General features: G+C 37.7%; 1 protein-coding gene across 24 annotated transcripts in view; it reads right to left on the reverse strand.

Moving 5' to 3' along the window:
* The window catches only part of LOC105464719 (golgin subfamily A member 6-like protein 4), a 67,227-nt gene that overhangs the window by 12,985 nt on the left and 40,001 nt on the right, over positions 1 to 14,241 (reverse strand). For 17 of the 24 annotated variants that reach the window (XR_011626203.1, XR_011626198.1, XR_011626197.1 and 14 more), the window contains 3 exons: positions 10,900 to 10,948; positions 10,030 to 10,125; positions 4,794 to 4,915 (listed from right to left, as the gene is read on the reverse strand). The gene's annotated coding sequence lies outside the window, so the exon portion shown is untranslated. Of the gene's footprint in view, positions 1 to 4,793; positions 4,916 to 10,029; positions 10,126 to 10,665; positions 10,764 to 10,899; positions 10,949 to 14,241 lie in introns of those variants that run through there. The other 7 variants (XR_011626194.1, XR_011626211.1, XR_011626196.1 and 4 more) reach the window with 6 other exon arrangements.

Raw genomic sequence — 14,241 nt, forward strand, 5'->3', positions numbered from 1 at the left:
AGGTTTATGCCATTCTTCTGCCTCAGCCTCTCCAGTAGCTGGGACTACAGGCATCCACCACCACAGTCAGCTAATTTTTTTTTTTTTTTTTTTTGGTATTTTTAGTAGAGACAGGGTTTCACCTTGTTAGCCAGGATGGTCTTGATATCCTGACCTCATGATCCGCCTGCCTCAGCTTGCCAAAGTGCTGGAATTACAGGCATGAGCCACCACTCTCGGTCTATTTTAGATGATTTTTAATTTTAATTTTTGATTTTGAAAGTTTCCTTTTTGTTTTTTAATCTAGCAGTGTCTGGTAAACTTCAGCATTTCTATATCCCTGTGTCTTTGCACCTACTGGTCTCTGCTTGGAATAATATCTCAAGGTTTTATTCACCTGGAAAAATTTCTACTCACCCTTAAAGAGTCATCTTAAATAGGCTGGGCGTGGTGGCTCATGCCTGTAATCCCAGCACTTTGGGAGGCCAAGGTGGGCACAACACTGAGGTCAATAGTTTGAGACTAGCCTGGCCAACATGGTGAAACCTCGTCTTTACTAAAAATACAAAAAATAGCTGGGTATGGTGGCTGATGCCTGTAATCCCAGCTACTCAGTAGACTGAGGCAGAAGAATCGCTTGAACCTCAGAGGCAGAAGTTGCAGGGAGCTGAGATCACACCATTGCACTCCATCTTGGGTGACAGAGTGAGACTTTATCTCAAAAAGAAAAAAAAATGCTTAAATAATACCTTCTCTGAGAAGCCTTTATATCTTCCTATTCTTTCAGTAAGAGTTAACAATTCCTCAACTCTTGAAACATTTGTGCCTCTATTACTGTGTATCAGTCACTGAACTGAGTGCCTAGCATAGAAATATGAAACTGTAGACCCTGCCCTCACAGAGCTCATGGTCCAATATGGAAAACAGCCATAAGAACAAATAACCACACTATCTTCCTTGCAACCCACCAGGGCCTAACACATCACATCACTACTTTTGAAATTAGGAAACAGGCTCAGAAGTCCAAGAGCTTGACCAATGTAACTCAGCTGTTAGGTAGCAGAACCAGGTTGGTATGATTCTTCTTCAATATCCTGTCAGTTACATAGGTAAGTGGCCTCAAAATCAACAAAAGACAAGTAGAGGTTGACATGCATCAATGGAGAGAGGCTCAAAAGGATGACTTTATACACAACAACAGAACAGAAATGTTCTGGAAGTATGTCTGTGGATGTGAAGTAGGAGGGGGCACACCAGATTTCACCTCGGTCAAGTGAATCTCTAATTCCAACCTGAGCCTCACCCCTGAGCTCCAGACTTAGCTATCTGTCTTTCTTACTCTAATATAAAATACACAGGGCAGGACTTAATCTCTAGCTTGTTCACCACAAATTAAAGCAGAGTCTGGTATATAGTAAGTACTTAATAAATAAATAAACTATCAAAGAAGCTAAAGAAACATTCCACACTCTTGCGGGAAGGGATTACCATGAAACAGACCCTAGCAGTCGCTTACAAATACAGTTGACCCTCACTATTTGTGGATCCCACATTTGCAAATTTGCTTACTTGCTAAAATGTCTTTGTAATCCCCAAATTAATACCTGTGGAGCTTTCAAGGTGATTCATGGATGTAGTGAAAACTCTGTCACTCCTTGCACATGTCCCAAGCTAAGGTCAAATAAGGTGACCCTCGGTCTTCTTGTTTCAGCTCTCATACAAAGATGACCCGAGGACAGAGACAGTAGAGGGCAGTGCAGTGTGGTGCAAGAAGCTGTGGCTCTGGGGCCAACTGGATGGGGTCTGAATCTTGTCTCTGGCACCTGTTAGTGGAGCAGCCTCAGGCAAATCACTTAACACTTCTGTACTTCCCTTATTCTTTTGGAAAGAAAAAATTCAATCTACCAGGCTGAGTTGTTTTTAGGAATTAAGATTATAACCTATGTGAGATATTTATGTATGTACATATTTACCCTGGAAACAAGGGCTCAGTATTTGACTAATTCAGTGTTCCAGGTAACTTTATAGAATATCACTACTGCAAATAATAAGAATTGACTGTAATTATTTATAAAGAAAGAACAGGGATGTAGACAAGACAATTATTTGGATGAGCTACAGGCAGCCTTTAAGAAGCATTTGAAGAAACAGAACTTCACCAGACACATAAGGTGTGGGAAAGGTTTGCAAAGAGAGAGAATGGTGCCTACAGAGAGAGGTCCAGATGGTGGAAAAAAACAGGTAAGTTCAGGAACTGGAACTTGGGAAGTCTAGAGCAGTAGAAGATGAGGTCAGAACATGGTGCCCCAGCACTTCTCTGCACCTTGTATACACCTTGTACTGCAGAACCTCATTCTCTGCGTTGAATTCTTGGTTTCTAGTTCTCTCTTCCATTAAACTGTAAGTCCCCAGGGTCAAGGTCTCTAAGAAGAAATCATAGCTACAGTCCTCTAAATTTGCAAACAAGTTATTATTAAACACAGATACACCCAAAAAGACTGTACAAAAATAACATTGGATTTTAACTGCAGTCAGAACAATTTACAACTGGTATAGACTTGCAATTTGTCCAGGATTTTTCTCTGATAACTGCTGTAACTCTGTCGTAAACCCTTTTCATTGTTTTAGACAATGAAATGTCACCCAGACATTTGTTAGAATGTCTGGGAAAAAACATTCTAAAAGAGGAAGAAAGATCTTGGTCTTTTTAGTGTAAATGATTGATGGGTTGATTGACTGAGATGGGGTCTCATTATATAGCCCAGGCTGGTCTGAAACTCCTAGGTTCAAGCAATCCTCCTGCCCCAGCCTCCCAAGTGGCTGGAATTACAGGCACACGCCACTACGCTGGGCTCTAGTGTGATGTATTAACGTTAGGCTTAAACATACGGCCCATTAGACAAGGCTGCCACCTCACAGTAAAGATTTCTTTTAATTCACTCTAATAGACTTATTTCTCCATATGCAAGATAGAATTTTACCATAGTAAAAATCAAGGAAGCATATTGATATACAAATATGTTACAAACAGGATAAGGAAAGCAATATAATTTTCTCCACAAAAGCCTGCAAAACCCTGGCCAAAACACAGTAAACAGGATGCTAAACTCACAGCTTACATTTCTCCACTGAGACCTAGGAAAAACAATTCTAGTTTTTGTACAGTCACAAAACTAAGCACTGTGAGAATTTACAAGTTTTGGTAAACTTGTATATTCTCCCCAACCCCATACACAAGTAGCCAAAGGAGCCTATCAGTCTTACCTCAACACTTCAATCTCCTCCAGCCTCCAAAATAAAACTCTTATTGTCCAATATCTGAATTTATATTTTCAAACATCTAAAATCTTAATCAAAACTAAGAGCAGTGCATTAACTTTTCCCCGATGAAATTCCTGGTATAATTTTACTTAGACACAACAAAAGTTGTACTATTATCTAAAAACATATGGATAGAGCCAACATTACTAGAAACCAAACGAATATACTATGAAGGTGAAAAGAGAATAGGGAGTGTTGTTTTTAAATGGATTCAGTGCTATTATTCTCCACTCATAGACTGGGTGTGATCAAATCACATCATGCTGTACAGCTAAGTATGTCCTATATTTTATGACAAAGTAGGGTAACAAATTATTTATTGATGACCTGTTGGGTACACAGAGGCATGCTAGAAGCTGTAAAAGACTTGATTCTTGCCCTCAAGAAACTTTCTAGGTTGTACACAGCCTGACAGAAGGTAGTCAACAGCAAATACTTCAAGCACTATCCATCACAACTACCTTAGGTATTTACTTTACCCTTCTACAAGTCTCTGAATATTTCCAGGCCCCCTTTACTATCTCTGATGGACTCTATGGCTCAACATTATTTATAGCCACAGGCTTTCACGGACTTCACATTATTATTGAATCTACATTTCTCTCTATCTGCCTCCCTTGCCAATTAAAATTCCAACCACTACTTTGGCTTTGCATCCAACCACCACCTTGGCTTTGAAGCCGCTGCCTGATATTGACACTTCGTAGATGTAATATGACTATACTTCTATGTGCCTCTATCTACTAATGAGGATCCTACTCTTTAGTATAAATAGTGCCATTGACTTCCAATCAATTACTTTTGATAATATCCAAAATATCAGATAATATCTGATAATACTCCGCAAACAAATAATGAGTGATGTTCTCTCAAATATGTGTACAATTAAATGTGAAATGGAGGAGATGGGGAGGACCTTAGACTCAGAGACTATATTCAGGCCTTTGTAGTGGCATTTATTTGACATAATTATGCATTTAAAAAATAAGTTAAATTGTCATTAGATCAGTCTGAAATTTTATAGAGGCTTTGGTTGGTGAGGAACATATTTTATATATTATAATTTTCCCATGAGAATGCTTTTGATTAATGTTATCTGTTAAAGATTTGAGTTCACAATATTTCCACTGTTAATAGTATATGTCTTTGTAGAGCTGATCTGAAGAAGTCAAGGACCACATGCTAATTGCTATTTGATGTTATTCTGGTAGGACAATTGATTGGCTTTGGGTTGAGGGGAGTTGGAATTTGAAGGCAGGTCTGACTCTAGAGATATTGCCTCTGAATTTTGGCAAGTCTGTTGATTGTGCCTTTGGAAGTGACTTTAAATGCTTATGGAAGGCTGGGCATGGCAGCTCATGCCTGTAATCCTAGCACTTTGGGGGCCTGAGGTGGCTGGATCACTTCAGGTCAAGAGTTCGAGACCAGCCTACATGGTAAAACTTTGTCTCTACTAAAACTACAAAAAATTAGCCAGTCATGGTGGCACATACCTGTAGTCCCAGCTCCTCAGGAGGCTGAGGCAGGAGAATCACCTGAACCTGGGATGTGGAGGTTGCAGGGAGCCAAGATTATCCCACTGCATTCCAGCCTGGGTGACAGAACAAGACTCCATCTCAAATAAATAAATAAATAAATAAATAACATTAAATAAATAAATAAATAAATAAATAAATAAATGGAGTATATTTTATAACTCTTCTGCACATTTCCAACAGAATAATAGTAACATCACAGAACATCCTTGGGGCATTGTTTCTATGTTTGGGGTTATTAATAGTTACTAAGTTAAAAATGTAGTAAATATATGTAATAGAGGTAACAAATTAATAAATAAATTTGGGAAATGCTTGGTAAATTCAACAGGACTTCTCAGAACAGTGAATTTATATGGCCATGATTGTGTATTTTTTTTTTCAAGGAGCTTTCACAAGGCTTTGTAGTACACCAGTTTGGGAACTGTTGGTGTAGGAATCAGGGTAATTGGGATTTGGACTATTCCAGATAGAAATTGTCACTATGTTCAAGGAACTGTTCTTAGTCTTTGTATATATCAGAATTACCTATAGCAAGTTAACAAGCAAAAATATAAGAATGGGGCCTTGGCTCAGGCCTAACAAATCAGAATATCTGAAAAATTTGGGTGTGGATAAGTTTCCGAACTACTCAATTACAATAGGCCTTCTCACCCCTTGCTAAATGACTTGTTAATCCTAGTTGAGTATGCTTCTGTTTTGTTTTCTTGGACCTGGTCCAGAGACTAGACTGTTGCTATAATTAAGTTCAATGTTATCATTCTTCCCACAGTATCTATATCCCAATTTTCAGATTCTATTTCATCAGTGGGACAAATTTATAGGTCAGTATAGTAGAAGTTTTTAACATTAATGGAAAAGAGATTGTATCATATTGATGTTGTCCTTCTAATCTGGCAGCCTTGAATTTAATTTAGAAAATGCCTCTATTTCTAATTGTACCTTAGTTTTGATATATTTTACTATTAAGGATCACATATATAATTTTCCTCTTTTTCTTGATTTCCTTGTCAACTAATACATTTTTGAAAGCTTCTGGTTAACTTCTAATTACAGGTAAGTGTTGTTTTCCATTTGCTTAACAAGCTTATTGAGGTTTTTTCCTTTTTGAGACCGAGTCTCACTCTGTTGCCCAGGCTGGAGTGCGATGACATGATCCTGGCTCACCGTGACTTCCACCTCCCTGGTTCAAATGATTTTCATGCCTCAGCCTCCTCAGAAGCTGGGATTACAGGTGCCTGCTACCACGCCCAGCTAATTTTTTCTATTTTTAGTAGAGATGGGGTTTCACCATGTTGCCTAGGCTGGTCTCAAACTACTGACCTCAGGTGATCCACTGAACTCAGCCTCCCAAAGTGCTGGGATTACAAGCATGAGCCACTATGCCTGGCCACTTCTACCATTTTTTACGGGGTAGTTTTTTGAACTTCTAAGAACTCTTTAAAATAGTAAACATCTGCCATAATGCTGTTAAAAACCTAAGATATAAAATGTGTAGTAACATGCTTTCTTAACATTAATGAAAAAGTGTTTTTTAATCAGTCCATATTTTCACACAAAGGACAAAACCAAAAGATTTAGAAAAAACTGTATAGAGAAAGTACATATACCCCGAAGCTTCCAAGTGATTGTGAAGGAGTCACTTCCAAACCCTACTGCCCGCCACCCAAAACATGAGGAGAAAATAAGAATGTTGGCTTTTTCTATTCTAATTATCAGTAGCAAAGTACTCAAAGCCCAGTTTAAAGAAATGTTTCTGCAGAGGCTTTACTGTACTGGGGATTTAGCCCTTTCTATTCTTCTAACTCACTGATTTCTACTTTATGTCTTTAATAATTTCCCCATTGTGCTTTCCATCAGGTTTTTTGATTGTCCTTTCTAAGAATGAGTTAGAGGCTTCATTCATTTTCATTATTTTCTTAATGACATAAGGATTTTAAGGCAATGAACATTCATCTGAGCTCTCCTCTAGTCTCTAATCAGTAACGATCGCATTATTGCTATTCTCTGCATATTTGGCAGTTTTAATTTCAAATCCTTCTTGATCCAAGGGTTACTTGCATGAATTTAAAAATTCCACAAATCAGCATTTGTTTTCTGGTTTTGTTACTAACTTATAGATTTAACTAAGATCAAAGAATGCCATCTGTACTTTTTCTACTTTTCAGTATTTGGGGTGTTCTTCATTGAAAAAGATTAGCTTCTTGAATGTTCCAGAAAGGAAGTGGGAGGGAGAGAGAGAGAGGAATAGATAGAAGTTTTGTATTTTAACTATGGTTCAATTCTAAGCATTCTAAAACTACACTGAGTTTTTTAAACCATGAATTACAAGGGTGTTTAATTTCCAAATTCATGTAGCTTTTTGTTAATCTCTTTATTATTGCCTTCTAACATTAATTGCTTCATATTTAAATTATAAATTATATGGTGTGGATGGTACCAATAGTTTTTAAATCTTCTGATTTGCTTTATAAATATACAATTAATATTTCTCCCACAGTCCACATATGCTTGATAATAATATAGAACATCTAATTATTGGGTACAAAGGTCTATATTTGCCCATTACACCATGTTTATTCAGTGGTTATTCAAATCTACATGTGGGCATTCTGTGTAACTTACTTATGGTAAGCAGGGTATGGTGAAATCTCCAAATACAATGGCAGACTTGTCAGTTTCTCCCTGTGGTTTTATCAGTTTTTCTTCTGTATTTTGAGGCTATTTTGACAGGTACATAAAATATGAAAATTGCTACATCCTCCTAATTAACAGTCTTTTAGCATCAAGTCCTTACTAACACTTTCTGTTCTAAAATCCTTTTTTGTTTGATACTGAAGCTCCATCACTTGTTTTTGATTAATATATACTGGCATATCTTTATCACTCTCCTTTATAAAATCTTTCAATCTTCCCATATCCTCATATTTTAAATATGATGGATTAAAACAGCTGGATAGTGTTTTATTAGTTCTATCTGTCTAACTGGTAACTTTAGTCCATTTACATTTGTTGTGACTGATTGATGTGGACTTCCTTCTATCACCTTTAGAACTTCTATTTCTCTCACTTTCTAATATAATTTTAGTATCTCCTCCTGGGATTCCACTAAGACATATTTTAGACCTCATTCTGATCTCCCTCCCTGCACAACCCCACCAACTTCTGCCCTGTCATCTATCCTCATGTCTCTCTGTGTAACATACTGACTTACTTTTGGGAGGTAATTGTCTAACCAATTAATTCTTTCTTCTGATGTCTAATCCATCCACTGAGTTTATTTCAACAATTACATTTTTTATTTCTTTATGTCATTTCATTCTGAGATGGAGTCTCAGTCTGTCACCCAGGCTGGACTGCAGTGGCATGTACCTGTAGCCTTGGCCTCCTGCGCTCAAATGATCCTCCCACCTCAGCCTCCTGACTAGCTAGAACTATAGGCACATGCCCCATACCCAGCTTTTTTTTTTTTTTTTTTTTTTTTTTGGTGGTGGTGGGGTATTTTTTATAGAAATGAGTTCTCACCATGTTGCCCAGGCTTGTCTCCAACTCCTGGGCTCACACCATCCTCCCACCTCAGCCTCCCAAAGAGTGCTGGGATTACAGGTGTGAGCCACCATACTCAGCTATATATTTTATTTCTGTAAGTTCTATTTCATCCATTTTCTTTTCAGGTCCTCCTCATCATTCCTGGTGGTCTTACTGGTTGCTCAATTTTATGAGTCCATCTTTCTTCTATATTAGGTTTCACATGTAACTATTTTCTCACCATTCTAATATTTGAAGTCTGTGTTCTGTATCTGATAATTCCAAAACCTACAGTCTTTGGGAAACATATTATTCATTGTTTCTGACAATTCTCAAATATGTTGGGTTGAGACTACTTGAATGCTATGATTTGACTGAATTCATAATTGCCTGCTTTTAATCTTCGGGAATCCTACAGGCTTAAGTTAGAGATGCTTTCCTACAAAAAATATCTGTGTCTGCTTCTGATGAGAGCTGTGGATACAACTAACATGAGACCACTTTACCACCATGCATAATCCTGACATTCTCTTGGATTCTCTTGGAGAATCTCAGGATTACACAAGGTTCTCAAATTTGGCTCCCCAACCTTGCTCATTTATACACAGAAGACTAGACTGTTTAGTACAGGTGGTGACTCACTTTCTGCTACCCTGGAAAAAACAAAACAGATCCCTCATTGGAATGTGATCACAGACTAGGAAATTCTGAAGGTGAATAGCTGGAGGCTGTGGGCAGCAGGGAAAGATAGGTGTCTTTCCTGACCATAGAAATAGGTCAGAAGCTGCCTAAAGGCCATGTGCTGCAGCATTTCACTATTTAGTTCAACTACCATTCCCTCCACAAGAGTGTGAGTGGAAGCTTCTTAGAACACCATGTTGCCTTTAAACAAAATCATATTTTTGCTAAAAAGTCATGGTCATGGTAAAAAGAAAACCTCTGGCTTTGGAAGGCTTTCTCTGTAATGTCCTAGAATTAAGGTTACAGCCTGCATTTCATGTTAACTAAACAGAAAACCAGCCTGACCAACATCCTTCTGCCCCATGGCTTGCTCTCAGCTCCTTTTGGTAGGGCCTAGGGCAGTCAGGCTGTCTCATTCCAATCCTTGCTCTGCCACCTGTGACCTTGGACAAGTTACCTGCCTTCAGTTGCCTCATCCATAAAATGCAGATATTAATAATACCCTCTTTTTAAGTTATTAAGAGGATTGAAAGAGCTAGTGAGAAGTAAAAAATAAAAAGACTTGGTAAGCATAGGCACAGAGGGGAAAAAAAGTAAAAATAAATAAATAAAAAGACTAGTGTCTAGCACATAAAAGTTCATCAGGAATTAATTCTATAACATGAACTTTGCAAAACTTCAAAGTACATATAACTTTTACTAGGGTATACATACCAATAATAAATTTACAACTGTAGACATGTTTGTCTACAGTAAATATAACAAAGACTAAACAATCAGATACTAAATCATTAAGTGATTATTAGTCAGTATCTTTAATTTTCTTATACTTCTATATTTTCTATAGATCATCTTTGTAACAAAAAGAAAACAAACCAAATGAAAATGAAATGAATTCTCTCAGAAAGAATTAAGACAGGAAGTAGGCTCACAAAGTAATATAAAATGTATCTTACGGTTTATGTAAAATTCTTAATAGAAGTACCTTCTTTGCTCCAAGCTGCACGTTGGCTTTGCCTTTGACTCAGGTGGCATTTATTTGCATGATGACTGATTCTATGGAGTAGGCACTGCTTCAGCCCTACAGGAAGAACAAAACATCTCTAGAACACAGCAGCATTCCTGATTCCCACTTGAGAAGCCCTAATAAAATGGCATATAACTTAACAGCAGCAGACCAGTGTTACAAAGTCTGGAGTCAAGGGGAAACAGTAAAATTGGAACATTTCCAGAATCTCACAAAAAACAACAAACCGATGTTCTAAGTGCCCAACATGAGCAAATTAGAACCTTAAATAAAGGTCACTCTTAATGCCTATCCTAGCATAGATTCAGCACCAAGTACAATGTCATTTTACTGGTTTATGTTTTTTATTTTATTTATTTATTTATTTATTTATTTTGAGATGGAGTCTCACTCAGTTGCCCAGGCTGGAGTGCAGTGGTACCATCTCAGCTCACTGCAAGCTCTGTCTCCCAGGTTCATGCCACTCTCCTGCCTCAGCCTCCCAAGTACGGGGGGCTGCCTAAAAGTGGTTGACTCTACTACTGGGACTACAGGAGTCTGCCATCACGCCCAGCTAATTTTTTTTCTATTTTTTTAGTAGAGACGCGGTTTCACCGTGTTAGCCAGGATGGTCTCGATCTCCTGACCTCGTGATCCATCCACCTTGGCCTCCCAAAGTGCTGGGATACCTTTTTCATTCTTGAAAGTAGGAGCTATGAAGAAAAAACAACAGCAACAACAAAAAACCCACTAAAATGTCTTTAAGAGAACCTTCTACTTACCATCTAACTTACATAATCAAAACACTCTATTGCGTGTGAAAATTGAGTATTATAAGAAAATAATCACCTGTTTTGTGAGAGGTTCCATACATAATGCTCCTTCACCCAATATATACCTTAAAAAGAAAAAAGGAAACATATAAAATTATCTTGAGAGTTATTCATGCTTAAACAATTTCTATGTGCCATTATTAAGAAAGTACGCACAAAGTAAAGATAAGAAGAGAATATGCAAGCATGAACATACTTGTTAAGGATATAGGACTATGGATAATTTAAAAATTCTAATGGTATTACTCTCATGTAATTCCTCTGAAATTCTAGTTAATTGTTTGAAATGGCTCCTAGAACAGAATACTTTGAAATTTTGATGATGTCAAAAACTAAGAACTTGGCCCTAAATAATCCAAAGAATAAGGGCAGAAGAACCCGTTTCCTTCAATGAGTATTCTTTACGACGGAAACTTTCTCTCCCATCCTGTGATGGCCAAGGGTTTTTCCTCTGACAATGGCACTGACCTTACCCTATCCAAAATATGAACATCTGCATGGTTTCATGGTTCAAATTATTTTTATCCATTCTGTTGTGAGAATCAAATGGTTCACAGCATGTGGCTCCTCTGTGGGACTCCTCAAGTCCTTTCTAAGCCTGAAGACTGTTCTCTGAACCAAAGACAACTTCTGGGGATGTACCAAATCTCCCATTAGAAAATTATTGGCCAGGCGCAGTGGCTCAAGCCTGTAATCCCAGCACTTTGGGAGGCCGAGACGGGTGGATCACAAGGTCAGGAGATCAAGACCATCCTGGCTAACATGGTGAAACCCCGTTTCTACTAAAAAGTACAAAAAACTAGCCAGGTGAGGTGGCAGGCGCCTGTAGTCCCAGCTACTTGGGAGGCTGAGGCAGAAGAATGGCGTGAACCCGGGAGGCGGAGCTTGCAGTGAGCTGAGATTGTGCCACTGCACTGTAGCCTGGGCGACAAAGCGAGACTCTGTCTCAAAAAAAAAAAAAGAAAGAAAAGAAAAGAAAATTATTTAGATCAAGATGTTTTAACCTTTTAACTCTTTCTCAAACAAAATCATTTCATTTCTCCCTTAATGTTATTTTAAATTTCAAAATACACAGATAGCATGCCTAAAATAAAATCAAAGGAATGATAGTTTTAGAACAAAAACTGTGGTAATTTTGAAAACACAAAAGCTAAGACACTGATTGGATCTACGTGGACACCAAGTCCACCACAAACTGTTCTCTCCTCTGGGGCTCTGGCCACACCTTTCCCTTGCCTAAGATTCCTTTTGCTTCCTACCCTTCCAAATGCTGTATTTCCCCCCAGAAGACTTGTCAAGACCACTCTAGCCTGCATATCTTCCATTTCAGCTAACCAAAGGCATCCTTGCATTGACTAAACCAAATTGTTTTGCAGAGAAGGCATCTAAAAACTTCTACTGTAGACCATTCAGCTTAATAATTGTTATCATGACATTATTCAATAACAAAATGAGGGAAAGAAGTCCTCTTTAACTCCTTTGCCCTGGAGAATCCAAGCAAGTGGCTTTCCCACTTGCTTTGACCAAACCCTGGGACCTTTCAAAGTGAAAGTTTAATGGAAAGGAAAGAAAATCTAAAAGAAAAACTCTCCAAAAAACTAAACTCAGGTAAAGAATCATGGGATTAAAAATTTTTATTCTTTGTGTATTTGATTTCTGAAACATAGAAATTGATCTCTCACTCCTTAAATCTGCCACTGGACTAAGAGGATATTGCACATAATGTGTACTCATTGATTTAACAGAATTAGAACATCCAGGTACTCACTGAGATTTTGATTCCACAACTGCTCAAAGTCTATTCATTAGTTAATGAGTTAACACAACACTTAATCTTCAAATTTTGGAAATGCTGATGGTAGACAGGAACTTGTTTTGGCAAAAGGAAGCATATGGTAGACATTGTTACCCATTATCCAACCATCACCACCTTTCCTTTAAAGTACCCCACTCTTGCTTTAAAGTTGCAGAGTCTCAGATAGTGGGAAGAAAAGAAGTTTTTGCATTTTCAGGTCAAAAGAAAGTACATTTGTACAACCACATAATAGGTATGCAAGTGTTTGTTGAAATCTAAACAGAAGACAGAAGTAGTTCTAGTACCTTCACAAAAAGTAAGATAAGTAAACTTTTCCTTAATACATACTTTCAGCAGCATCAACACCTAAAAGTGGTTGACTCTACTATTGTATTAAATTACATTCATTTTGTCAATATGTGTTCCAAATTCTTACTGCTCTTTGTCTCCAAAGGGATCCTACTGAATATTGAGACAGTTCAAGAATACTAGGGAAAAAAATTTGAATAATTGAAGCAAGGGTCATCTAAGGATAATATGTCACATATACAGACACAGTAATATTTTCAACTTAAAAAAAAATTGGTTGTCAAAGTTGCACAGCAAACACTCTCCTAAGCTTAGCCTCTTCAGGCATTTGCTTTATAATCACTTTAAAGAAAAGTCAGTCACAAAATGTCACATTTTGTATGATTCTATTTAGATCAGACATTGCCAGGATCAATGGTGGGGGAAATGTGTATAGGGAGTGACTGCTAATGGGTACAGGGTTTCTTTCTGGAGAGAAGAAAAGGTTCTGAAATTAGGTAGTGGTAATGGCTGCATAAACTGAATATGCTAAAAAACTACTGAAATGTACACTTCAAAGGGTGAGACTTATCATATAAAAACTGTATCACAATCATTTCAAAAATGTTTGGGTATGTCAAGAAATAAACAAATAGGATCATAGCTCAAAGATACGGGATATAAAATAAATGGAACAAAACTGCTCAATAATCTATCTAGAATCACACAACGGTTAAGCTTTACCCTGACTAAAATTGCAAGCTTGGTGTTTTGTTGGTATTTCACATTTTTTACTTCTTCCTAAGTCAGCCAATAACTCCTCCTCCTCACTTAATAGTTGACTATGAAGACCGAGCCATTTTGATTCTGCCTCCAATGAGCTTTCACATGTCATTCCTCCTTCCACTCCCAGGACTACCAAACCAACGTAGGTTCTCCTCACTTCACTCTAAGATGACGGCATGGCCCTCAACTACTGTCACACTCTTCTAGGCTCTGTGAGCACAGTGTGTCTCATATTCTCTTCCGCTGTCACCAGATTTATTCTAAAACAGTTTCTTTACTGTTACTCCCCTGTTTCTCAGCCAGTTACATAGCAAGATGAATATCCAGGGGTAATAGTTTACTTACTAGAAAAAAAAAATCTGTCACCAATTCACAGAAATGTTTCAGTACAAAATATTACATCGGCAATATTTCCTACAACTCTTCTACATGAATCCTACCCTCCTTGTGTTATAGCTCAAACTGGTCTCGTGTACTCTGAATCTCTCA

The sequence above is a fragment of the Macaca nemestrina genome, chromosome 7 (assembly GCF_043159975.1).
Source record: "Macaca nemestrina isolate mMacNem1 chromosome 7, mMacNem.hap1, whole genome shotgun sequence".
Classification (NCBI taxonomy): domain Eukaryota; kingdom Metazoa; phylum Chordata; class Mammalia; order Primates; family Cercopithecidae; genus Macaca; species Macaca nemestrina.